This window comes from Dermacentor albipictus, chromosome 6 (assembly GCF_038994185.2).
Source record: "Dermacentor albipictus isolate Rhodes 1998 colony chromosome 6, USDA_Dalb.pri_finalv2, whole genome shotgun sequence".
In the NCBI taxonomy this organism is placed as follows: Eukaryota; Metazoa; Arthropoda; class Arachnida; order Ixodida; family Ixodidae; genus Dermacentor; species Dermacentor albipictus.
Window position 1 is genome coordinate 47,335,086 of NC_091826.1, and position 25,554 is coordinate 47,360,639.

At 47.6% G+C, this 25,554-nt stretch overlaps 2 protein-coding genes across 3 annotated transcripts in view; one reads left to right on the plus strand and one right to left on the minus strand.

Annotated features, from left to right (window-relative positions):
* Nucleotides 1-25,554, minus strand: part of LOC139061057 (uncharacterized) — a 96,707-nt gene that overhangs the window by 26,034 nt on the left and 45,119 nt on the right. The window lies entirely within an intron of this gene.
* The window catches only part of LOC139061053 (serine/arginine repetitive matrix protein 2-like), a 42,193-nt gene continuing 30,750 nt past the window's right edge, over nucleotides 14,112-25,554 (plus strand). Inside the window, exon 1 of one of the 2 annotated variants that reach the window (XM_070540491.1) lies at nucleotides 14,112-14,756. The gene's annotated coding sequence lies outside the window, so the exon portion shown is untranslated. Of the gene's footprint in view, nucleotides 14,757-23,425; nucleotides 23,446-25,554 lie in introns of those variants that run through there. The other variant, XM_070540492.1, reaches the window with a different exon arrangement.

Sequence of the window (25,554 nt, forward strand, 5' to 3'; positions counted from 1 at the left end):
TTTGTAACGATCATTAGCGCTGACGCGCAGCACTTGTTGTACTTTAGTACTGATTGAATTGATTGATTGACTGACTCAAACCTTCGCTTATTTCCTTATCTATAACGGGAGCAAGTCTAGAAAGGTGATTTCACTGCAGTGGTGTCAAAGCCAGTCACTGGACCGATGAATAGGTGGCATTTCGTACGCACAGCAGCACTCGATGAAGGAAAGGTTGATAGGGACATTTAATAAGACGCCTAATAAATGGACTATAACGAGCAACAACAAAGCATTTCGAAGCAGTGAAAATTTATTTCCTCAGAATTCAATTTCACATTTCTATTTAATCTTAATGTGTGAAACACTCTTACTTGACGAAGCAAAGGCTAAACTTCTTATATAATTTCGCGCTTAACCTCACGCACTCCCCCCCCCCCCATCAGCGTGACGTTAGAAATTTTGTTTTTATATGAACCTATTCGCGTCATCTTAGCGCATGAAGTTATGAAAACATCCATTGAGCCTTCGGTGATCTTATAATAAAGTGGATGTCTCTTTTTTGACGATAGACTATCAAACACACCCGAGTCAACACTGTCAGAGGGAGAATAGAAGGAGAGAAGAAAGGGTAGTAAGCCGGAAAAGTGCCCGCCTTGCTACAATACGCCACAGAGGGGAACAAGAAAATAGCAGTCCATGACGTCACATCAGATTGCTGCGAGAACTTCAGAGCGGCATGCATCGCCACCTGTCATTTATTCTTTTGCTATGGCCTCAGAGCTTGAACGACGCGCGCGCTCCGATATCTCGGATGCCATGCCTGGAAATCTCTGAGGCCATGCTTTCGCTCACAGCAAGAATGACCACTTTGCCGTCGTAGCAGTGCAAGTTAGTAGCACAGCTGTAGCTCAGTATTCTTCCTTAATGTCCTATTCACCTAAAGCAAGCAACAGAAATTTCTTTCATTATCATTTCTCGTTCCGTCTGTTTCATTATCATTTCTCGCTCCGTCTGTTCTGTGCGCAAGTTAATTTGGTTCGAGGTACCCAGAGCCACCTGAGACCATACGCTCAGTGATGATGTTAAACAAAAACTGCAGTAAACGTGGCTCTTCACGAATGTAAACGAAAGAGCTACGTCACATCTTGCAGCAACGATCGTAGCGTGAGCGTTGTTGGAACCTTGAATCGGACCACCGTGACGGATTGAAGCTTTGGCGGACGTAACTCTCTCTGCGCCGACGTACATCACGGCTTACTAACAATTCCTGGAAGCTAAAATCCCCCACCTCGTGGTAAGGTAAAGAAAGATAAAAGGAAAACAAGATATACATAAGAAAATCAAGAACAAACACTTTCTTTTTCCTCAGTACGTACTTTTGGTTGCTGTCCAAACCTACTGCAACGCAGCTGAGCTCCAGCAAGGTTCTTTTAAACGACGACAGGAGGCAATAGCTTTCGCTTTCTCAAGAAAAAAAAAAAACTGTGAGTGCGCGTAGCGCACAGAGACCTAGACTTCCTGTGACGTCATACAGAACGCTCAAGAAAATACTTCCAGAACTGTTACAACGAAGGGGTTTTCTAAATCCCAGCCAATTTCTGCTTCAACGAACGAAACGGCAACTGTGAGGAGATGACATCGCACACGCCTGAGCGCCCGAAGCTCCTCAATTACTTCACCTCCAAGAAACCGCCGGCCGAGCAAACAGAAGCGTCGGAGCAGGCGTTCCTCGCGTTCCTAGCAAGCGCCAACTCGGAACTCGACGCCGTAGCGGCAAAGGCCCCTTCGAAACCTGACCCCCGGAGCGCCGAAGTAGGCTGCAGCCGCTGCACCGCCCATCGCAAGAGGCTCCACAAGTGCAGCTCTTCTTCGCTCAAGGTCGACTTGGGAAACGAGGCCTCGACCGAACAGCGGAACGGCGCGCGGCGGTTCAGCCTACCCGTCGTGTTCCGCATCGTCGAAGGCGACCGCACCTTCTGGGACATCAACCCGAACCAGATCGCCCGCGAACTGGTCACCATACTCAGCCGGGACGTGGTCCACCAGCGCCTGAGCCGGCGCGGCCTGCTCACGGTCCGCGTGGCCACCGCGGACGCGGCCATCAAGCTGCTGGACATCAAGACTCTGGGGGGACTCAGCGTCGAGGCCAGCATACCGGCGGTGCTGCTCAAGAACGAAGGCAAGATACGGGCGGTGCCCTACCGCTACACGGACCAGCAGATCTTCGAGAAGCTCAGACCCCTCGGGGTGATCTGCGTGCGGCGTCAGTACGGCCTCAAGAAGACCGACGACGGCGGCGTGGAGCGCGGCCCGCGGGGCGTGGTCGTGCTCACGTTCAAGGAGGACGTGTCCCTGCCCACCCGCGTGAACATCGGCCAGTTCTCGTACCCCGTCGAGGAGTACCTGGAGCCGGCGCTGCAGTGCTTCCACTGCATGCGCTACGGCCACTGCTACAAGGTGTGCCGCGCAGACGTCCGCTGTCGCCACTGCGCTGGTCCGCACCGCATCACGGTGAGTCCGCGACGTTGTAGCCGCGCTTACATGTGCGCAGCGCCGCGGGCAGGACAAAGGGAAGAGAGGGAAAACACACAAACAAGCTCACACACACACACACACACCTCATATATATATTATAATAAACCAACAAGGACACCAAGGACCACATAGGGAAAATTACTTTTACTTACTAATTGAATTAAATAAATTATAAATTAATCGCAACGAAAGTCGATGAAAGAACTGGCCGCAGGTGGAGAACGATCCCACGTCTTCATCCAAAGACGTGGGACCACAACACCACGTTGTCGAACTATCCGTATACCAAAGAGCTGGCCGATACATTTGAAAAACTACAGAATAGGGCAGTGCGATTCGTTTTAGGTAATTGGGATCGTCAACTTAGTATGAGAGAAAGCAAAAGTAAACTAAAATCGGAAGATTTGAAAGATCGTAGACGAAACCTCAGGTGGAAATTTTTCCATAATATCTACCATTACAAAACTGGAATCGATAAGGAGAAGTACATCCAAGCGCCGTCCTACATGTCCCAAAGAAGGGACCACAGTCTCAAAGTGAATGAATTTTCCTTTAAAGGTGACGTCTTGCGCTATTCATTTTTTGTAAGATGTATAAGAGAGTGGAATGAACTTCCGCCTACGATTGTATTCATTGTCTATAATGATGTATACTACGGCGATTTGTGTAATTAGTTCTTTATTGGTCTCAAATATGATGCTTATTTTTATGTATCCCCCTGCTGTAATGCCTGCAATGATGAAGCAGGTATCAAACAAATAAAAAATATATATACAACTGAACCTCTAGTAAACGTGTAAATGAGCGCACACAATGGTGCCAAAGCAATGTAGGGGAAACAAAGAAGGCAAAAAAAATGGAAGAGAGCTAGGCAGGTAGGCGTCATGTGTCACGTAGGGTAGGCCGCGTTTATTTGTGAGCAATGAGATATGAAATATCTTCAAGTGAAGCATATATGCGCCCACTCAAACACGAAATGTCGTTCACCACCATTTCCATTGTTATAATCGACAATTTTAAAGCGAAACTTTGCCTCTTCCTTCGACTTTCCCACTGCTCATCGTCATCATCATCATCAACCTGGTTACGCCCACTGCAGGGCAAAGGCCTCTCCCATATTTCTCCAACAACCCCGGTCATGTACTAATTGTGGCCATGCCGTCCCTGCAAATTTCTTAATGTCATCCGCCCACCTAACTTTCTGCCGTCCCCTGCTACGCTTCCCTTCCCTTGGAATCCAGTCCGTAACCCTTAATGACCATCGGTTATCTTCCCTCCTCATTACATGTCCTGCCCATGCCCATTTCTTTTTCTTGATTTCAACTAAGATGTCATTAACTCGCGTTTGTTCCCTCACCCAATCTGCTCTTTTCTTATCCCTTAACGTTACACCTATCATTCTTCTTTCCATAGCTCGTTGCGGCGTCCTCAATTTGAGTAGAACCCTTTTCGTAAGCTTCCAGGTTTCTGCCCCGTAGGTGAGTACTGGTAAGACACAGCTATTATAAACTTTTCTTTTGAGGGATAATGGCAACCTGCTGTTCATGATCTGAGAATGCCTGCCAAACGCACGCCAGCCCATTCTTATTCCCACTGCTACTTGCTGCTTGTTGCTTATTGCTGCTGCGTGCTGCCGCTACTGTCTGGTACACCGTCAGGGGATGGTTTAGAGCATGTGTATACATGACAGGGGTGCGGCAGAGAGGAAAGGCAACCCGAGAGGCTCGTTTGGACCTTTGTGCCACGTCGAATATGCATAATACCATCTGGAGCTTTGTGGGTGTCTCCACATAAACCTCTTGACAACTGTAATTGACACCCTGCAAGAGCATTGCAGAAATTGCAGCACTTGCCTTTCTACTAACGTGCAAGTCCAAAGGGAAGCTAGATAGTATGGTACAGAGGAGGGGGAGAGGAGGTGGAGAATGGGTGGAACCAATGCAGCCACGAAATGAGGGAATAACGACAGCCTTGCCACTCTTCACTCGCAGTTCCCATAGTAACGGCTGTGGATAGGGAGACGGCGAAATGGCAAGGAAACGCTGCTACTATAGACACGACAGTGGTTGCGGGCAAACGGGATAAATTTAAGCTCAAGGTACGGTACGGCACGTTTCGGCTATTTCTGAAAAATATAGTCGCTGCGCCGTAGCCCATTGTCTTACACCCCTTCGCCCGTCAACGGGAACGCTGTCGCGTTCCACTCTTGAAGGCGAAGCTTAAGCGTCCGCTTTGCAGCAGTTATGACGTCATATGGTAGCTAAGCGGCCGCGCGCTGCGCAGCAAGGAAGAGCGTGGTTGTGCGGCTAGTATGCTTCGCATAAAACACCAGGTGGGACGCGTGTAAAAGCAGCGCCGCATTAAAGTGCACCGTAAGGTCTAGGCGACATTGCGGAGGCGGTCACACGTCACATCGACACTTAAAAAAAAATTATGGGGTTTCACGTGCCAAAACCACGTTCTGATTATGAGGCACGCCGTAGTGGAGGACTCCGGAAATTTCGACCACCTGGGGCTCTTTAACGTGCACCTAAATGTAAGTACACGGGTGTTTTCGCATTACGCCTCCATCGAAATGCGGCCGCCGTGGCCGGGACTCAATCCCGCGACCTCGTGCTCAGCAGCCCAACACCATAGCCACTGAGCAACCACGGAGGGTCACATCGACACTTCTGCGCCCACCGCGGTAGCTTTGCCGCTATGGCATTGCTTGAGGTCGTGGGCTCGATCTCGACCGTGGCAGCCGCATTTCCACCGGGGTGAAATAATAACCGATGGTCATTAAGGGTTACGGACTGGATTCCAAGGGAAGGGAAGCGTAGCAGGGGGCGGCAGAAAGTTAGGTGGGCGGATGAGATTAAGAAGTTTGCAGGGACGGCATGGCCACAATTAGTACATGACCGGGGTGGTTGGAGAAGTATGGGAGAGGCCTTTGACCTGCAGTGGGCGTAACCAGGCTGATGTCGATGACGATGACGAAATAATAACGCTCGTGCAGTTAGGTTCAGGGACACGTCAACGAACAATACGGGGTCAAAATTAATCCGGAGTCCGGCACTATGGCCCGCCTGATGATCCGATTGTGGTTTTGACGTATACAGTCCTGTAAGTGAATTAAAGTTTCATGCTCCTGCCACTATGCGATGTGCCATGTGAGGCAGTGAATAGGCCCAACCCTCTCAGAGGTTATGAAGTGTGGCGCAGAAAAACGCCTCAAGCAAACGCCTCCTCCTCCTCTGTGTTCTGTATACTGCACAGACAATAGCCAGCAGCACACGCAATGTAACGTTTAACACCAACTCACCGCTCTCGTGTTGGACTAAACGAGGAAGAAATTAGACATTCGCCGTGAATATCGCCAATTATCGTCACATAATAATAATAATAATATGTGGGGTTTTACGTGCCAAAACCACTTTCTGATTATGAGGCACGCCGTAGTGGGGGACTCCGGAAATTTTGACCACCTGGGGTTCTTTAACGTGCACCTAAATCTAAGTACACGGGTGTTTTCGCATTTCGCCCCCATCGAAATGCGGCCGCAGTGGCCGGGATTCGATCCCGCGACCTCGTGCTCAGCAGCCTAACACCATAGCCACTGAGCAACCACGGCGGGTTTATCGTCACATAATGAACAGCACAGAAAGCTTCGCTTACATCGATTCCTACAGTGCGTCGGATCCGCACTGGATATATATATATATATATATATATATATAATGTGTGCGTGTGCGTGTGCGTGTGTAAAACATGCAAATAGACAAACAAAACCGTACGTACACGCACTTAAGGTTTCCTTGTTTTCGAATGAACAACATTTTTGGCCGTTCGTTTTTGTTTTTCAAACAGTGCTTAATTACAACTGTTAGCCTCTCCCAGAATGTCTTCCACTTATATTCCCTATAACACACAAGGAAACAGGGACAGCTGTCTTTAATTTGTTGCTTGGTTGTGGTAACCGCAAATTGTCATACTTCAGGCTTATAAGGTTACTGCTGTATGTTTTCAACGTTATCGTGATTTTAACTAGCTCCGTAGCGGAGTTCTGCTGATAACGGCTTTGATTTCACGCACCTCGTAAAACCTAATAAATAGCATTTTGTGGAGCGCTCAACACTCTTCACTCCTACTATATGCCGACGACTTAAAGCTACGTAAGAGTGTCAATACTGTTCACGTCTGCATTGACCTCAAAAAAGAAAAATCGCTCTCAAACTGGTGCAGAGACAACAAGCTACTCTTAAACGCTTCAAGAACTATGGTAATAGGTTCTGCGCGGAAAACACAATATGAACAATTTCCATACTCCCTTCGGGTACTCCACTACCCAAGTTCGATGAACTGAAAGATCTTAGTGTGTACTTCGACACACCAAGATCTTCGACACTTCGATTTTAGACGTATGAAACAACGTCCATTCGCGCTCTTGGAATTGTTTGTCCATACCGTACGACTTCCTCCCCTGTTGCCTTTCTGAAATTGTGTTATTCAATTGTACTGCGTCCCTTCCAGTACTAGAGTATGCCTTTGCAGTTTGGGGTGGAACGTGCAAGTCCAGTTATGACCTGATTGAACGCGTCCAAAATATATTAATATCTATTTTCGAGCCCCGCTTTTGCCCTCCTGGTGACCATAATCCAATCCTCTCACATATACCTCACCCCACACGAATAAACTCCAGGCGTATTATATCAAACCTTTTGCGCATCTATAAATAAGGTGGTCGAGGACATTATACATTTCCCACAACTTCTTGATCGTGCGCAATTTTCCGCGACTGCAGAAATACCAGGCAACATTCCGCGTTTTCCACTCGGCCTAGTTGTATTACAAACTGTCCTATGGGTCGACTAAAAAAAAAAAAAACATGTAATAAGTATTCTGTTTGTATTGACGTATTGCAGAGTTCTTTACTATGTTTTCTGTGTGCGTAGACAGTCATGTTGCAAGATTAACTCCCTTTTAAGCTCACCTTCTCGTTATATGTTTCCCCATTTGTTTCTTTATCTCACACTGTTTTATCTAACACATTTGTCTTCTCTGCACACATTGTATCGCGTAATACTCGTATGTCTAAGTACAGCGGTACTGGTACTCCGCGGCTGCTACAGGGCACTATAATAAAATTTTGATTGATTGATTGATTGATTGATTGATTGATTGATTGATTGATTGATTGATTGATTGATTGATTGATTGATTGATTGATTGATTGATTGATTGCCTATAGCACGAAGCTTCACGTCAGGTAAGTACATAAATCAGAGTGGTTGATTTCATGGGCTTTCCTTGTTCGTTCCACATTCAAGGGAAGATTCCGTAGCACCTCTTTTAGTACATGCATATCTGCAACGTGTCTTTTTTTTCTTTCTTTCTTTAATTCGCCACTCGCAGGATTGCACATTCAAGGAAATGCGCTGCGCCAACTGTCACGGAGCTCACAGGGCAACGTACCCGGGCTGCCCGAGGCGCAGGGACGCCGCTTTTGCCCAAAGGATCCGCCAGTTTCGGATAGAGGAAGAGTTAGCCGAGTGACGCAGAAGATTTCCCTCTAAAGTCCGTGGGAACGCGACAGAAATGCACGTCCGCGCAGAACCGATCTGGTGTTGCGCAGCATTACAAATAAAGCCTTATTTACGTTTAACGATACGTTCCCCCTGTCTCTGCCGCTGGGAAAGGAGGAACATAAGTAATCTCATCGACTACACGCTCGCTCCCCTTTTCTACCGGACAGCCCACCTAGTTCTCTTCCCATCTGCCCCCTCTCCGACATCTGGATCGACAAAATCTGTTACGCGACGTGACACACATGATTATACTCGATATGCGGTATGTGAAACAGCGCTGTATATCGATATATGAGAACTATGCAGCGGGACTCCCCCTTCGCCCTTCCCTAAGAACACTCGGCGCCATCTAGCGTCGCGGCCACGAAACATGCGCGTCTATCGTCCCCGAAATGAGTGGGGTGCGAGTGCGTGCGAACGCTGAGAATTGTTCCTTCGCTTGCCGCGCTCCCGGCGGCGCGTACTCGGTGACCTGAGTTGGCGAGCGGTTAATTGAAGAGCGGCGCATGCGCAGTGCACTCCCGACGCAAGTCATTAAAGTGTTGGCGTTGAAGACATTCATTGAAAAGTGACACACACCCAGTGCATTTGTGGCGCAGCCTGCGAATGCGTATAAGGTTGCTTTTCTCGAGGAACCCTTGCGACGTGGGCTCGATGCCTTCGGCATGGGAGAAAATTAAAGGATCTTCATTGTTAAGGATCGTCATTGTAGAGCGGTAATTCCCGATGGCACATAACCTGGCTACCCTAGTTGGCGTTCATTGAAGAGCGGCATACATTTACTGGCACATACCCAGTGCTACAAGTCGGCGTCAGAGAGTTTTTCGAACAGCGGTACCCACACAGTTCCGGAATCTACGGCGACCCAAGTCGGTGTGAATGAGGCTCGTCGAAGAGCGGCACGTGAGTACGGAAAGCCACAATAATCAGTGACCCAGTTTGGTCCGACGTTTAGTTTCGAATCCGGTTCCCTCAGCAAAGCAGCCCGATGCTCTGCCCATTCGACAAGGCAGTAACCAGCGACGCAGGTACAGGTATGCTGAAAAACGGTTAGATCCAAACGTAGAGACATAGTTGGCCCCACGGAAAGCGCGTGAAGTACCCTAGGAATGCTGATGCATTAAAAAAAGTTGGCGCACAACCTGCCGCACAGTCACAGGACCACCCGGAGAAGCGCCCTCCCAGGAGCTCGTGGTACAGGCGATGAGGAAGCTCGCTCAGTTTAGAATATGAAGCGCATTGAGCAATTGTGCCCATCATTATATTAACACACCAAAAATGCCCTATTCATAAGCAATCAGGACTCTCCAAAAGACGAAGCATGTGCGCGCGCTATCCATTGCAGAGGAAGAGAATCTCTTTAGAGATTTAGAAAACCTCGAAACATGAACTCCGAGATCAGAATGAGTGCGCTCGTGCCCGATCACGGAGGCCACGAAGGGCAGCAGCGCGGAAGTCTGACGAAGACGAAGAGATGCACAAGGCAGGTACACGGCAAAGCGCCCTCAAATAATTTCCTATCTAAATGGTTAAATGCAATGGAACGAGGAGATCATCTCGGTTACTTTACCTGAATTGATTGTACAGATTTCGTTGGAGGGTTGTTGCACTTAAAATAGAGTTTAGATTTCCGGTGAACAAGGAGTAGGTGTTTGATTAAGGCCATCAATTTATTTACTAAATTTGTAGAAATGCGAAATGTTTAGGAAAACTGAAGCATCAAGTTTACTACTCTCAGAAGTAAAAAAAAAGTGGCGACTTCCTAAACTACAATTGATTTGTTATACACTACACTGATGCATAAATATAATTAGTGAATAACACTTTTGGAGAAACCCCGTGAAATTTCAACAACTTCACGTAAGACATGGATTTATATTAGCTATTTGTCCGCTGGAGATGCTCTAAATATTGCAATTTGCAAGGCTTCAATATCTGTTTTACTGCATTCTTAATCAGTGCGGGACAATATTTTTATGTTAGCAATCTTCGCTTCTTCTTCCAGACACACGTGACCCTGAATTAAAATTCTGTGACCTGAATTCCACACAATTGATAATTTCCTTTCATAATGTGCCAAATTTTAACATTATCGCTTGAGCAACTATGTAATGCCTAATGTGAGCATCTCTGCACTCTTCATTTGTTTTATATCCCGAGCACTTATGCTTCCAGTTCTTGTAAGTTTCTGTGTACGATAGTGTATACAATTTTTAGTAGTAATTAATAACTTTACGTGTGTTCCCCTTTATGCTGCATAAAATTTTGTTTTATTTCCCCCCATCACTCAAAGCTCCGAGTGGATCCTTTTATGTGTAAATAAACAAATACATAAATAAAGAAATAAAGAAATTCGAGATTGGTACCGACCTCGAACCTCGACTTATATGCAACTGTATCGCCGGTGTGGTGATTAAGGAGGGCAGGTGCGTTCTTTCGTAGGATGCATTAAAAATTATTTAAAGAAAGAAAGATAACGGAAATGGATCGCGATTGTAAAGAACAATAGAACGTGTACTATGTCACTATGAGGCACCGCCGTGTAGCCATCTTTGAATTGGAGAGAAGGATATTCCGCATTGTCCATTGCCGATGAAGGTGCTACTTTATGATATTAACTTCAGTTTGGGTATTCCACAACCAAACACTTTCTCCCATGCATCGAGTCGCTGTTGAAACTATTGTCTATTTTACGGTGATTTCCAAATTTCGTGCTGGCATTGGAGAACACAAAACACAAGCAGAAGCATTATTGCTTTTGAGCTCCGTATGTGCTGGCTGCTGTGACGCGAAAGCAACGAGAACATGGTTTAAGCGTTCGGTTAGGGCAGATCTTCCATACGAAACTGTAAAATAAGCATAAAAACAGGGGTTTCGGATGTGTTATCTAAATTTTAATAATTTTCTGTCACCGGCTTCGCTGTTTTCAGGTTCGTTCATATTATGACGCCGTGAAAAAAGAAAAAAACAAAGGCGTCTGTGGTTTGAGGCGTGCTACTGTTACATATCTAATGAGGTCAACGATAGCGAGCTTCTTCGTACTCTTAAACAAATGTAGATAGACCCTTCGGGTCGTATCTTCCTACACAACAATAATCGTCATCTGTCTTGCCTGCGTTTCCTTTCTTGAAAACGCTGCACTCGTTACTTTCTTGTCGCGAATGCTCTGTCACGCTGATAACGCGCATGCCGTTCGTGACTTGGAAGTACCGGGCTGGCATCGTTGAAGGAAATGTGGACAAGACGAATGGCGATTATTGTTTTGTGGGAAATATACATGCCAAAGGGCGCAACTGTTTTACAGCCAAGCTGTATACCTCTACCTTCCAAGGAAACTTTTGTGTCTCCGTTAGCATGGTAAACAAAAAACTCCCCATACGTGGGCCGATCCCGGAGATACTGTAATGCCGGCCCTACCGGCGGCGGTGGTGAAGCAGGTGTTAAGCACTCCCCACACGTGGGCCGATTCCGAAGAGGGTGCAATGCCGGGCCGACCCGCGGTGGAGGTGAAACAGACGTTAAGCGCTCCCCATACGAGGGCCGATTCTAAAGTTAGTGCAATGCCGGGCCTACCCGCGGCGGTGGTGAAGCAGGTGTTAAGCACCTCCCACTCGTGGGCCCATCCCGAAGATAGTGCAATGCCGGGCCAATATGTGGGCCGATCCCAAATATAGTGCAATGCCGGGCCGACCCGCGGCGGATGTGAAGCAGCCGTTAAAGAGACACTAAAGATTACTGTAAGGTCAAGTTAAAGTGATAAGGCAATGTCCGAGAACGTCTAAGGTATCAATATAATCCTGAACAGGGCTTTAGTAACCGAGAAATTGAGGTAAACGCATGACACGATTTGAGACCCCCCAGCGACATTCCGGTACATTCCGACAGTCGAGCCCAGCATCGCGAGCCAATGTGTCGTTGTCAGGGTCGTCCATTGCAATGAGCGTCAAAGTTGGCGTCATAAGATAAAGAACCAGCTTATCGTCGCGTGCTTTCCCTTCCGTTAGCCACCATAGTTCCGCTTTCGCGCTGCTGTCGGCTCTGTCTTTGCTCTGTTTTTGGTCGCGCGTGCGTTTTGCGCAGAAAAGCCGTAGCGCCGTCTGCGGGCACCGTTTTACTCACCGACGGCGCAACGTCACTATAAGACCATGACGTCAGCACTCCTCGATCGGTGGGCGGGCGATTTGAACTGCGCTAGAGGTACGCGGACGCTTCAGAACGCATTTTCTCTTAAAGTAATTCTCTTCTTCGCATGAAACAAGCGTTTCGACGTTTCTGGAATGGTATTTCAACAGTCCACGTGGACTTAATATTAACCTTTAGTGTTCCTTTAAGACTCCCCATACGTGGGCCGATCCCGAAGATATTGTAATGCGGGCCAATCCGCGGCGCAAGTGCAGTTCGCCATTAAGGGGCCTAGATACACAGCTTCGCTGATCATCCTTCTTCACAGAGTGGAAGGACACTTTGTTTTCACATTCTAATACTGAAGCTCAGACAAGAAGACTATCTTCCATAACGTTTTCCCCGATTTTTAAGCCCTAAAACCCGGCAGTAGCCTATAAAAATACCACTGTAAAGAAGTGTCAGAAAAAAGCGACAAGTCCCACATTCTAGAAAACCCCTCTGAGAAACGGGGATGGTGCACCGTTGTGCTCATGTTGGAGCAGACAGGTTTAGCCTTGTACTTGGAGCCGGCAATGGCTCCTCCTGTAGTACCTCTCTGAGGGCGCACAATTTGTTACCACACATCTAATGTGAGAAAAGATCGTGCGCTAACGCCGACATGTGACATTTCTTTGTTCCGTCTTGTTCTTTTTATCATTTGTTTCAGCGCTCTTGTCGGTAATACAAAGATCAATCATGTTCTCGCAATCAATCAAGCTTCAATCATGTTCTCGTCCACACTAAAAAGCCGTAGGTACGACCTCGTCGAAGACCCCACTTTTGAAGAATGGTTCGCTGGTACTCTCAAGACTATACGCGGAAAGTCCAGCTCCAGCTCCGAGTGCACACACACGCACACGCAAACACGCACAGACACAAACAGCGTGTCGCAACTATCATGTGCACAGATTCAAAAACATGCAAATGCAACGGACCGGAACAGAACGAAGGTAAGGTTGCTTGCCTCTTGGTGCTACTCAGATTATTATTCGTATTCCATGTAATTACGTAATTATTCTTAATGAGTTAATCAATTAATAAAATATTACAATTAGATGAAAAGTGTAAATGAAAAAAATAAGGAGCAGAATGAACAACTTCCCATATAGTTGAGTATTGGTGGATACGTGCTACATAAAAGTGTTTTTTCCGAGCGTGAAAGAAACCCGCAAAGCGGCTCTAGAGGCCTGTCGCGCGGCAATCTGGCTGTACTCGCGTGCTGAACGACGGGTACTAATTTCGCCCGTTGCCTGTCTGCATCAAAGGCGAACAAGATTCTTGTACAACCCACACTTTCTGTGTGAACGACCTGACGCTGCACGGCCTGTTTAAGAAAAACGAAATATCGAACAAAACTATCTGCTGCCACTGACTCACGCCAGCGCAACCACCACAGGTCTTCGACGCACGTACCTACGTGCCCCACTGAACAGACGTATGTACACTATTTACTCGCGCACACATGTGTCGCAGGCAATGGATACACCTTTCCAGTTTCAAACAAGGGAACGACAGCTGCATCTCCTCTTTCACGCTAAGTACCTCCCTCCCTTCTGCTTCCTGCTCTCGACCGACCAATCAGCGTCGCGCGTCGCGACTGCAGCGCCCCGCGCTCTGACGTCACACCCCACTCTCCCGCGGCATCTCTGGTTGGCGACCCGGGTCGACCATGCCGCTGTCACGCCGTCTGGTCCCGCTCTCTCGCCGGTTCTCGCGGGGCACTCACGAAGGGCGCTACGGACACGGGAAACCCGGCTAAGGTGTCACGCAAACAGCGCATAGAAAGCCATCGGCGAGCGTGAAGTTTCACAGTTACTTTGTAGGAAATTGCGAAAACGATTTCACCGCCGTTTGTTCGTCGCGCGCTTTTGCGTTCGGAAGCCATCTTTCTTTTTTCTTAATTCCCGCTGCGCGCGCAGCGCCAGCCATGCGGCGGCATCTGTTTGTGGCGAGCGCAGTGCTGCAGCGTGAATGTGCTCGCGCATATGACACGTGTCCTGCAGCTGTGAGTTGTGGAACAATAAGACATCGAGGCCCCGTAGCCCTGAAGGCCGCTGGGCAGCAGGTGTCGGCTTCCTTGGACGCCTCCTGCCCTTATTGGCAAGAATTTTTGATATTTGCTACATGCGACGCAGTAGCGCCGATTGCCGCGTCGAAATTATTCAAGTGTTCGTTCTCGCGAGCTCTGTGTGTGTGCCCCGGCGAAGCTCGCCAGTTGGGAGTTCGCGGCGAGAGTGCTGTGCGTGTGGGTTTTTAGTGCGAGAAAGACGACGACTCCGCATTCTATGTGCGCGCGGGAGCGTGTGATTGTGTTTCTGCTGATACACCGCAGGTCCGCATAGCTTACGAGGAGCTCATGTGTGGCATTTACCAGTATCTGAACTAGCCGCTGGAGCGATAAGGAAAAGGAGACGCCAGCGTTCTGGATTTGTTTTCTGATTATGAAATCGGGTTCGGGAAGCCGCATCGACTGATTCTACGGGAAGGTGCCCCAGGACCAACGTCAAGGTACGAAGTGCATGTTGCGGTTACGTTGGAATTGAAAGTGCTTGGAGTAAAGGTGGTGTTACACAATGAAGACAGGTAGACCGAGAACGAAGTGGTAGCATTCTTATTTCGAAGTACAACGTGTATTCCTTTGTTGACACGATGTCCACGAAACTATCTGTGCTGAGTAGTCGGAACTAACGGTAGGGTGGACTTGTTTTTCGCTCTCGTTGATTGTTCACAGGGTACACATCAGTTTGTGCATACGCTTCGAACTCGCATTGGTATACGGTGTGCTGCAGACAGAGTTCGCGTTTGAAATGCAAGCTTGCGCAGTGTACTTTTGACTAAACGTGCCCGTATAGAAACTTCATTTGCAAAACCTATGCCGGGCGCTAGTTAGATTCAGTGTTTCGAATTCGTTTATTATAGGTTTTCGTGAGAATGGAAACCGGCCAGTTTTAGCACATCGCACCTTCGGGAGAAATAATCCCTAGAAGTTAGGGAATGCGTTGAGAGCCACCACGTCTTGCGTCAGCCATTACGCGGTAATGTTAACCAATAGCGCTTACTCCACAGAGCTGCCCGGCTGTCTACAACACCCTACTAGGCTGTTAACTGATTTCAGCCCCACGGGAATTCTCTAATTAGCACCTCGAAGAGATTAGTTTCCGACTGCTGCGGAAACAACAGTTGGGTTCGTCGCTGTACGCACGAGCGTTATAGAAGTGAGCTAAGCGAACACGAAAAGTATACGACACGGCACATCACTGACACGTTGCAAAGATCGAGCCAGCCATTGCTGACCTTTGTCTGAGGATATGCGTCCCTGGATGGCGACAGAAAGCGCTTGAAATGCCAACACTCCGGCCTCGACTCCGAAGCGTGGCCCGGGTGTTGACCCGGTTCCTCTTAGACATTTTGTGTGTTTTTGTAACTATAGTTCTTTACAGTCACGGCCGCATCGACCACGTGACCAGACGGTCGTGCACCTTTCAGTTGATCTTTGAAACCAGGACAGCCCGCAGAGTCAGCGCCGCCTCGTGTGCTACCCTTGTATCTATCTGCTGTGATGACTTCATTCAGGACCGACTAGCGAGACGAGCACTTTTTTCTACAACGCGATTCACACATTTCGTCAATTCTTGTAAACTCACGCGTATTGGCACCACATCGAGGTCTCGGCACCGAATGTAGACCGACTCATCGGAAGCGAGCACAGCCAACCGCTAGAGAAAAGCTGGCACAAGATGAACTTTGAGCGGTAAAGCAGCATAGCATTTGGTGTGCTACATTTCGCTGGAGAAGCGACGATGAGTACAAAAGTCAGATAAAAAGAAAGATGAATAAAGTAAATGGAGCCAGCATTAACAAAAAGGAAACCTTTATTCTGAAACTGTTCGTCAGAGCTGATGCCAGTTATCCCTGATGTTCGACACATTGTTAGCAAAAGTGACCGGCCTCCTTGACTAAAGGTGTGTCCGAGATTGCCACAGTCTAGAATATGCGCTTATACACGATTATAATAGCGTAATAATTTCTCGTAATAATAATTTTAGAAATACGCGTGCACATCCGGTCACGGGGGCCGTGGTCTTACTCGAACATGTCAAGTACGGCACTCAAGGGCTTTGCCATTTGCGGTGCTCTTGAAGCTGGGGTCGAAATGTACCTCGAAGAGCATTGAACGCTAGTGCATTCAGGCCCTGTACCCTGAAAGGTCGGATGGCGATCTGAACGCAGGAGCATTTAGAGCACAGGAGAACTCATAAGCGGGAACGTTTGGATTGATCCAGCTGGTCAGTCATTACGGCACTGATCAACTGGTCAAGACCGCATGTACACGTATGTGAGGGGTTCGGTTGTGTGTGTTAGTTCGAACAGAAAAGAATGACTGGCCGCTGCTGCGTCGCTCTGGGCGTCGGAGCGAGGAGAAAAGGGATGCTGCTATGCCAAGAAGCTGTAGTGATGTGAATAACAGTCGTACTGAAAGTGCCGTTGTGCCGCTAAACGAATGCCACTAAGATTTTTTTTTTCTTTCGGGAAGTTTGATTCCATATTGTCTTGAGAACTTAGTTTTTCTTTTGCTCATCAAAATTGCATCCACCGTTAGAAACACCATTAGGAACCGAAGAATAATGAATGAATAGAATTTATTGATAGGAAAGACAGAGAGGTCGACCTGAGCTAGTGCGCTCTAGTCTGCTACTCTGTGCTGGGGAAGAGGGAAGGGGAGTGAAAGTACTGGGATGGATGATGGTAAGAGAAGTGGTGAGTGCTTATGTACATGAGACAGTTGTCTCGCTAGAGCCGCTCGTCGAGCTTGGTGTCCTGCAGAAACTTCAACAATACTTTTGTTGCACGCATTGAAATTGCAGTGTCAGGCCATGGGCCGAGGATAGCTTCCTCCGACAGTAGTTGTCTGCCAACGCTGGCTAGGAAACTGTCTAACGTCCTTCGCTCCAGAATATATGCTGGGCAGTCGCACAGTACGTGTTGCAGTGTTTCGGGCATCTGGCAGTTTTCACAATCAGGGCTGTTCGATTGGCCGATGAGGTGTGCGTAGCGACGGGTGAAAGCAACGCCGAGCCGAATCCTGTGTAGCAATGATGTTTTGCCCCGTGTAAGCTTCGGGGGCAATGAACTTTTTGGCAATGAACTCGCTGACAGTGAGGCAAGATCGGCCTCCTCTTCCTCTGATGAAGTACGGATTGCCTACTCGCGACCTGACACCAACTCCATGATCAAAACACTCATGCAGGACCTTACAATGGCTTACAGAGCCCACCATGACAACATTCACAGACGTCTACATATGATTGACCCAGACGGTAAACCGAAGAACAAACTAAATATTGTGCCTATGAGCCGGTTACTCAAAGTGCCAGAAACACAAGTTGTGCTGCTGATGTCGTGCCCAAGAAACCCCCGAAATGCACATTGCGGAGTCAACCTCAGTCACGCGACACGATGTCAGCCAAAATAAATTTAAAATAGCGCGATAAGAGGTCGCATAAATGAGGTTGTGGCCAGCAGAAACCGATTCACTCTTGTGTACAATGCCCGAGCGGCCCGCTTCGCAAAATGGGAGGCGCTGATCAGGCATCACCGAAGTAGGCGCATACATAATGAGCTGGGCCAGTTGGTTTTCGTTGAAATGAGTGGTCTCCTAGCTCAACAAGTTTAGACGCGAGTTACCAGCTTCTGTCATTTACGTTTTTCACCTATGTCTTAAGTTTGCGGTGCTAGGGAACATGCGCTTAAAACATCACCGCTCGTGAACATCAACGTGCGCAGCATTACACGTCCGTTTTGCCCCGGGGCACGCAGCTTGGGGCATTGTATAGACCGGAAACCACCGACAGACATCACCGGCTATAGGGAAGCTGGCTGCTCCTGCGCTTTGCAAAGTGGTAAACAGAAGCCGAATTCACAAATTCTCTCATTCTTAAGTGTGGTATAAAGTTTGTAAACAGGGATAAGATGCCTCAGAAACGCTGGCCAACGTTTCGATAGGAGAACCTATCTTCGTCAAAGGCGAAGATAAGTCCTCCTATTGAAACGTTGACCAGCGTTTCTGAGGCATCTTATCCCTGTTTACAAACTTTATACCACAGTGTGCTATTCCATCCGTCAGCCCCTTTCTTGTTTTGGATCTCATTCTTAAGTGTCTTTTGCGAGGTACTGGGGCACCTTCGCTTATGATACGTCAGGTATCGAGATTTGCCTGGTGTTATTCTTACGAACAATTCTAGTGCAATAGCTTTTTTCGTGAATACGGGCCTAGACCTGCTTTTGCTGTGAGAGGGAGCTTTTTTGTTTTCTGCACCTACGTTTGCCTTGTTACTCTTTCACTTTTAGACCTGTACAAAGAATTCCGCGAGAACAGAATCTCGCAATAAGACAACGCCTAAAGCGTTTGCGGCGAAGCTTGCTAGCACTCCAGCTCTCTTGCCTGCGTTGACCGACGTGGCTCAACATGGCCTGATGGCTCCCGTAGAAAGATAAAATTGCCCACTCAAACTTTGTGCGATGGTCACGAAACGGTGAAGTTGCCTTACAGCCATATACAGTAGCCCGACTCAGGCTTATACTTGAAAGCGTGAACATTAAATTAAACAAAAAAAACGTCAACTGAAAGCGCAAACGAAAGTCACAGCTGCTGAACTTCGTTTCACCGACAGCTTGGTGATAATGTCCTGCCGTAAGAGCGGAAAACAGCCACTCAGAAGGTCAACATAATGAGTCATGGAAACATTATAATCGAACAGAAAATGTCGTATGACTCTGTTACCAATGTCGTAGCGTTCCAAGTTGGCCTCCCGGGAAACGGCGGAATAGATCACTCCATAACAGCTGGTCTAACTAAGGCTGCTTCTCTACGCCGCGTTGGCCGTCACGCGTATAAAGTTGCGAAAAAAATTGCAGAAGGTCACCGAAAGGGCATGTTTTAGGTGCCACGGCGTCGTCGATGGCCGGCCAGAACGAAACAAAGAACCTTCGAGCGCGTTTACGGGCGAAAATGCCCGTATGCCGTGCATTTGGTGCCCGTTGAAGAACCCCCGAAGGCGAAAATTATTTCGGAGCCCCTTACTACGGTGTGCCCCATAATCAGAACGTGACTTTGACACGTAAACCACCCGAATTTCATTGATTTTAGCATAAATATCCAATGATACTAAAGCCTGAGTGGGAGCTTACCACTGCTATTGAAAAGAAAAGCGTACAATCGTTGCATTCTACTCGTGAACATAGGTGACAGAAACTTAGAGTGTAAAAAAGAACCTCGATAACACGTTAAGGACTGCACAAAGAGCGATGAAACGAAGACTGTTAGGCGTAACGATAAAGACACAGCCGGAGAACGGTGTGGATCAGAAAGCAAACGGAAATAGCCGGTATTCTAGTTGACATTACCAGAAAAGAGATGCAGATGCGCAGGCAATGTAATGCGTAGCTCACATAACCTGCAGACCACTAAAGTTACAGACTGGGGGCCAAGGAAGGGCGAGCACAGTCATGAACGACAGAAAGCAAGGTAGTACGTGATGAAATTAGGGATTTCGTAAGTGCAAGTTGGAATCAGCTACTGCAAGACAGAGGTAATGGGCGGTCGCAAGGAGAGACCTGTGTCTTGCAGTGTAATAAAATGCTGCTGATGATGACCACAATGATGATACTACGATAAACTGAAGAAGGTAAAACTAGAATCTTACTTCAGTAATCAGGCTGGGGACGTGCTTATACGCGTTTCCTCCTGTCAAAATGACTAGTCGTCGGCGAGGTAATGATTAGCTATAAGGGTGGAAAGAAATGGTGACCACGTGCTCACTTGCTAAGCCGCAGTTGCTCTTTCGAGAAAACCACAGTTGGGAGCAGCACCCAACGACCTGTGTGTTACCACGTTTCCGTGAGTCGTCGTTATCGCGTTAAATTACGAACCTGAGGACTCAATCGCAAGCGCACGGAGAAATGGGCTCAAAAAATTTAATGCCCTTCCACTCTGTGAAGAAGGATGACCAGTGAAGCTGTGAATGGGGACCCAAGCTTGCTGGCGAATTGCACCTGCGCCGAGGGTCGGCCCGGTATTTCACAATCTTCGCGATCGGCCAGCGTATATGGTTAGTGCTTAACGCCTGCTTCACCTCCACGGCGGATCGGCCCGGCATTGCACAATTTTCGGGATTGGCCCAAGTATGAAAAATAGTTTGTCTATGTCCACGGGGACCAGATCCACCAGAACCTAGCCATAAACAGTTTCGCTGTAACAAAGCAGCAACGCCGACTCTGGAGAAGGAACAGCGCCGTGGCAGCTGCCGGCCGTCTCATAACGCAGGTATGATGAGTGCCACTCAGCGGCGGTGCATGGCATCGCACCTCCGTGGTGCGCATACAGTCTTTAATGGCTAAGCGGCAGCTGTTTGTCGTCAGCGGTTGGTCGGTGTCACTGCGGCGCACGTGTCATAAGGTTTGTCGATTCGCAGTGCGTCTTCGGCGTTCTGCCAGTGCCACGGTCGTCGGCAGCGGGAGGAATATGCGTGTCACACGTGCGCGCTCCTCATGCACCGCCCAGCTATGAAAAAAAATATATATATAACGTGCAAATTAACATCTCACAATAAAAGGAATTCGCAGTAAGACGAAGTCATTATTCAGAAATCTGCGGCCGCTAATGCGCTATTTGTACCCAAGCCCTTCCCCCCGTCCCCCTCTCAAGCGCTTCGTGCCGGATCACATCTCTCCCCTTGGCTGGAACACTCCATGTTAGGCTGGTGGTGAAGAATTGGAAAATAATTAGTGCAAAGCAAAAGTCAAAAGCTGCAATTGTATAATAACGCAGAATAAAAAAAATTGTCATATGTGATTTAAACCATGAACCTCTAACTCATCAGCTTTAACGCTCTCCCGCGGCGCCACGAAAGCCAAAGGGATAGACGAGTTTATTCCGGAGAATTTATCCGTTGTCACCTACTGCAGCTCGGCTAGAGACAAACGGAGCAAAGCGCTTCCTTTTCGGTGGCACTGTAGTACCTAGGGAAAGGCAGATTCCGAGAGGCAAAAGTCCCCAAATGTCTCCCATATTACTCACGCATGCACGCACGTAAACTCGCCGGCAAATGCGACAAAGAAGATCTCCAGGCCAAGACTATGTATGGGCCACATGTCTACAACACAGTGTAATGTTACAGCGTGTAGTACAATACTACGACACAGGTCTCACAGGTCACGTGTTGAGCTGTCCCTGCGAGGGGAAAAAGCGAAGGAAATCGCTTCAGGGAGAATTCGCTCGCCAACGGTGGCTGCATGACGTGATGCCCGCTCCAATAGTTTACTTTCGCTCCCGGTGGCTATAGCCGCTCGAAGTACTTCGGCGCGACAAGCGGCGGGTTCTTTATTGACTTAACACAACAAAGAACGACGAGTTGCAGCGCTTGTCCTTGTCGTTTCTTTCCCCCGTGTGAGGTGTGTCTTTTGTTTTGAGCTAATTTTCTCGCCAGCCATGCAACACCAGCCAGCCCAACAACTAATTTTTCCAGAGCGAGTACAACGAGTGATCAGGTCGCCCGAACGCCCGTTGAGAGGCTCGTACCAGCCACACGCCGTGTTTGAGCTTCGCGGTTCTTTGACAATTAACCACGTGATGTCGGGCGAAAGCTCATGGCCCGTCTGGACGTTTACTAGCTTTGGCGGCAATGTCGCCACAACCACCGAAAATATTATAGAAGGTATCGTCCGAAGAGAAGACAAATAGCATAATCCAGCAGATGCATTTATTTTGTTGTATCACGCATCTTAGAGTGACTGCCGCGTACTAGAGCTGATAAAGTAATTTTCGCTCGTGGTGTTTTCCCTTAATGAATTCTATTAATTATTTGTTCCCACAAATGAAATTGACAGAGTTGCACGAGCTGCTAGAATCGCTAGTCAGACGCCTTAGTTCTGCGAACAACGTTACGTTACGTTCAAAGGAAATGTCACCTAGGGCAAGCACGTACCGACGTAGTGTATGCCTAGTTATGTGCCCTCATTTCATTTAAATCAGAATTTCTTATCGTTCAGAACATTCCAGCACGTATCGTGTTGCAAGCACCTCAGAGGTTTTGAGATTTATGCACAAATAGGCGTATTGTAATTACGAAATTTCTCTGCATGCAAGTACCGCCGGCGTGACGTGACGTTGTTTCCTAGTACCTGTATCGAAGCCTCTTACGAAGTATCGAACCCTCATACGCTTCGATATTTAAGAAGCCGTCAACCGTTGACAAGTCGGCATTATGAAATTCACGTTTTGATCTTGGCTGAGATGAGGAAAGGGAGTGTTATTCGTATGTTCTTTCACTGTTACCCCTTGCGTGCTGGTAACAATTCATGTAGCGGCGTGTTCACTGAGATGCTTCACAAGAACATGAACATTGGTTCGAACACATGTCACATCAGCTGATTGGGTTGTAGAGTGCCCCCACGGTGGATTAGCACATTTTTATAGCAATGTTCCTCAAAGTAATAAATAGAGCGTTTTACCCAAGGCACACTAAAATATTTTACACCCCTTAAAGCGAGAAAGGGTGTAAATGTGTCTATACATCGCACCATTAGGGTGTTATTTATATAAGTGACACCCTATGGGTGGGAGTTAAAGACACATTTACACCTTCTTTACATTTAAGGGTGTAAATTTTTTTACAGTGCTTGGCATGTCGAACGATGCGATCTGAGAGACAGAGGTGCGTTCTGAGTTCTAAAATTTGGCTGTTCATTAAGCACAAGTATATTTTACTACGAGAAGATACGCTCTCTATGTGTTTAATAAGCAACTTTCCTTTCTTTTTCTGTAATTTTCAACGTTAGGTGTAACGATAACTGGACGTTTCCATATCCCGCTGTCTGTGGAAGCATACCATCGAAAAGCTTATTGGGCATAACGCCATGCTCCTCTTGGATTTACTCATCAACTGCAACCTCAACGCCAGCGCCCCTTCTTCGAAGCCATGGACTGTCCACATTAAAGTCGACGAAGGCGGACCAAGCACTGCGTCCATTTCACGTAGTACACTGGTCAGAATTTGCATCATCTGACCACAGGCCACTGTGTATGCGCGTGATCGGCTTTTAAGTGTGCGCTCGGGAATCTATAATTGATGGACATCACTGAGTGAAAATTTCAGAAACGGAGAAAGAGTAGTGGAGCCTTAATGTTTTTTCAATACAGGTGAGGAATGGGAAGATTTCGAAGCTTGATCGCTGAATTACTACACGTTCGAAGAAAAAAATCAATAGCGCTTGTCAAACTTTACGACTCGAATTCTCAGCGAATCTTCTTTTCCCCATGGCCCTTTCCATCTGTGGCGGTAACGGAAGAGGGCTCACTAGCTGTGGAAGGAAGATGACAGTCGCAATTATTTTCTTACTTCCCGCATGGCATGTTTTTTTTTTTCTTGTGGGTGTGTTTACTTAGTTCATTTGGTTTGCACACATTCAAAACAACCACGAGATCGCGGGATCGAATCCCGGCCACGGCGGAAGCATTTCGATGGAGGCGAAATGCGAAAACAACCGTGTACTTAGATTTAGGGGCACGTTAAAGAACCCCAGGTGGTCTAAATTTCCAGAGCCCCCCACTACGGCGTGCCTCATAATCAGAAAGTGGTTTTGGCACGCCAAACCTCCTAATTTAATTTTTTTCAACAATCACACCGAAGAGGGAGAGAGTTGATGACAACTGCTACTGGGAGGGGCACTGCGCCTCCCTGCTTCAGAAGAGGAAAGGCACATAGCCAAAAAAAAAAGAAGTGAATTGAAATTAGGAGATACACTAAAAGGGAGAGGAACTAAAAAGGAATTGTGGAGGAAGGGAATGAAGAACAACACAAGAATAAAACATGCAAACCTGTAATATGACGTCCACGATGAACCACATCAGTAGGCAGTCGACGCTCTTAAGCATCACGTGGTGCTTAGTTCTGTTCACTGTGTTTGTGTCTATTGTGCGGAACATTTTAGCAGTTTGCCAGTCATTTGTATGTCACTCTGGAAATTTGAATATATTTGCTAAGAATGTTTTTATGTGTCATTCCCAGGTTAATGAAATTATTCGGAAATGACACCATATATATTTGATATTTGTAATAACGGATATTGGAACGTTACTGCATAACTTCCAGAGATTATTTCTTGATTGCTACACGAAATGTCATGTAACATTTCACGGAATGTAACATTTGATTTTTTTTTTGTCATGGACATAATTTAGACAGAATGTCTAAAGTAAATTTCACGAAATATTTGGGAACTGGCCGGATAATGAAATACTGACGATAAGTGACTTCGTTTCTAGCGCACGTACCTTAGTCACAGCTAATAAGACTTAAGGGGGCCCTGAAACACTTTTCAAACATAGTATAGAAAAACTCTGATGATCTGTCAGTGAGGCGCCTGGGAACGCGTGAGACAATGTTGCACTGCGCGGAGCAGGAAATTTACAATCTCCTGTCAAAAAAAAAATGGAGTGAAAGATTGCTTGCTCTCTCCTACGCAATGTGGTCATGCAGAGTCATCTGCATGACCTGACTGAAGTACCTGGACCCACCAACATCTATCTATTGGACGACTTCCTGATCGCGAGAACATTCTCAGTAATGCAATTGCTGCACGTCCGAGTTATATAGGTGAAGAAAAAGAAACACGTACATGCCTCCGTTCTCAAAACGACAAGAAAACTATTCTTTTTTTTTTTTGCACTGCCTGTCTACACGCGACAGTTGCGCATTGCGGCGTATACTGCATGAGCGTGGCCTCCGAGATGAAAGGCGTAGTGCAGGTACCGCGGCCACCACGGGGTGCCGCCACGAGCGCTCTCGCCGCCGAGACGTTCAACTGGTGGGCGGGGCCAGGAGGGCATTAGTAAAACCTCTTAAAACTTCGTAAAGTAGCGGCACTCTTCTCCTCCGCCTTCACTCCTCCTCGTTTCTCCTCTCTTTCACGCTCCCTCCTCGACCGGGGCGCCGCCTACACTGCTCGAGCGTAGCAACGGCACCAACATGAGCTCCTCGCCACTCCGTAGACGCTTCTCGAGCAAAAATGGCGCTGATGCACGGCGCGAGGGCCCACGTGATGCTATTAGGCCAATAGCGACGCGGCGTCGGCCTCGGCCAGAGCGCGCGAGGACGAGGAGGCATTCTTCAAAGCGTGGCGCTACTTTACGAAGTTTAAGTGGCTTTAGGAATTAGTGTTCCTGTATATGCTCCCGCAGGGAGCAGAGTTGCGCGTAGGTCCGGCATTATGTTCTAACTGCGCAGTGAAGCCACTCTTCGCGCGCGCA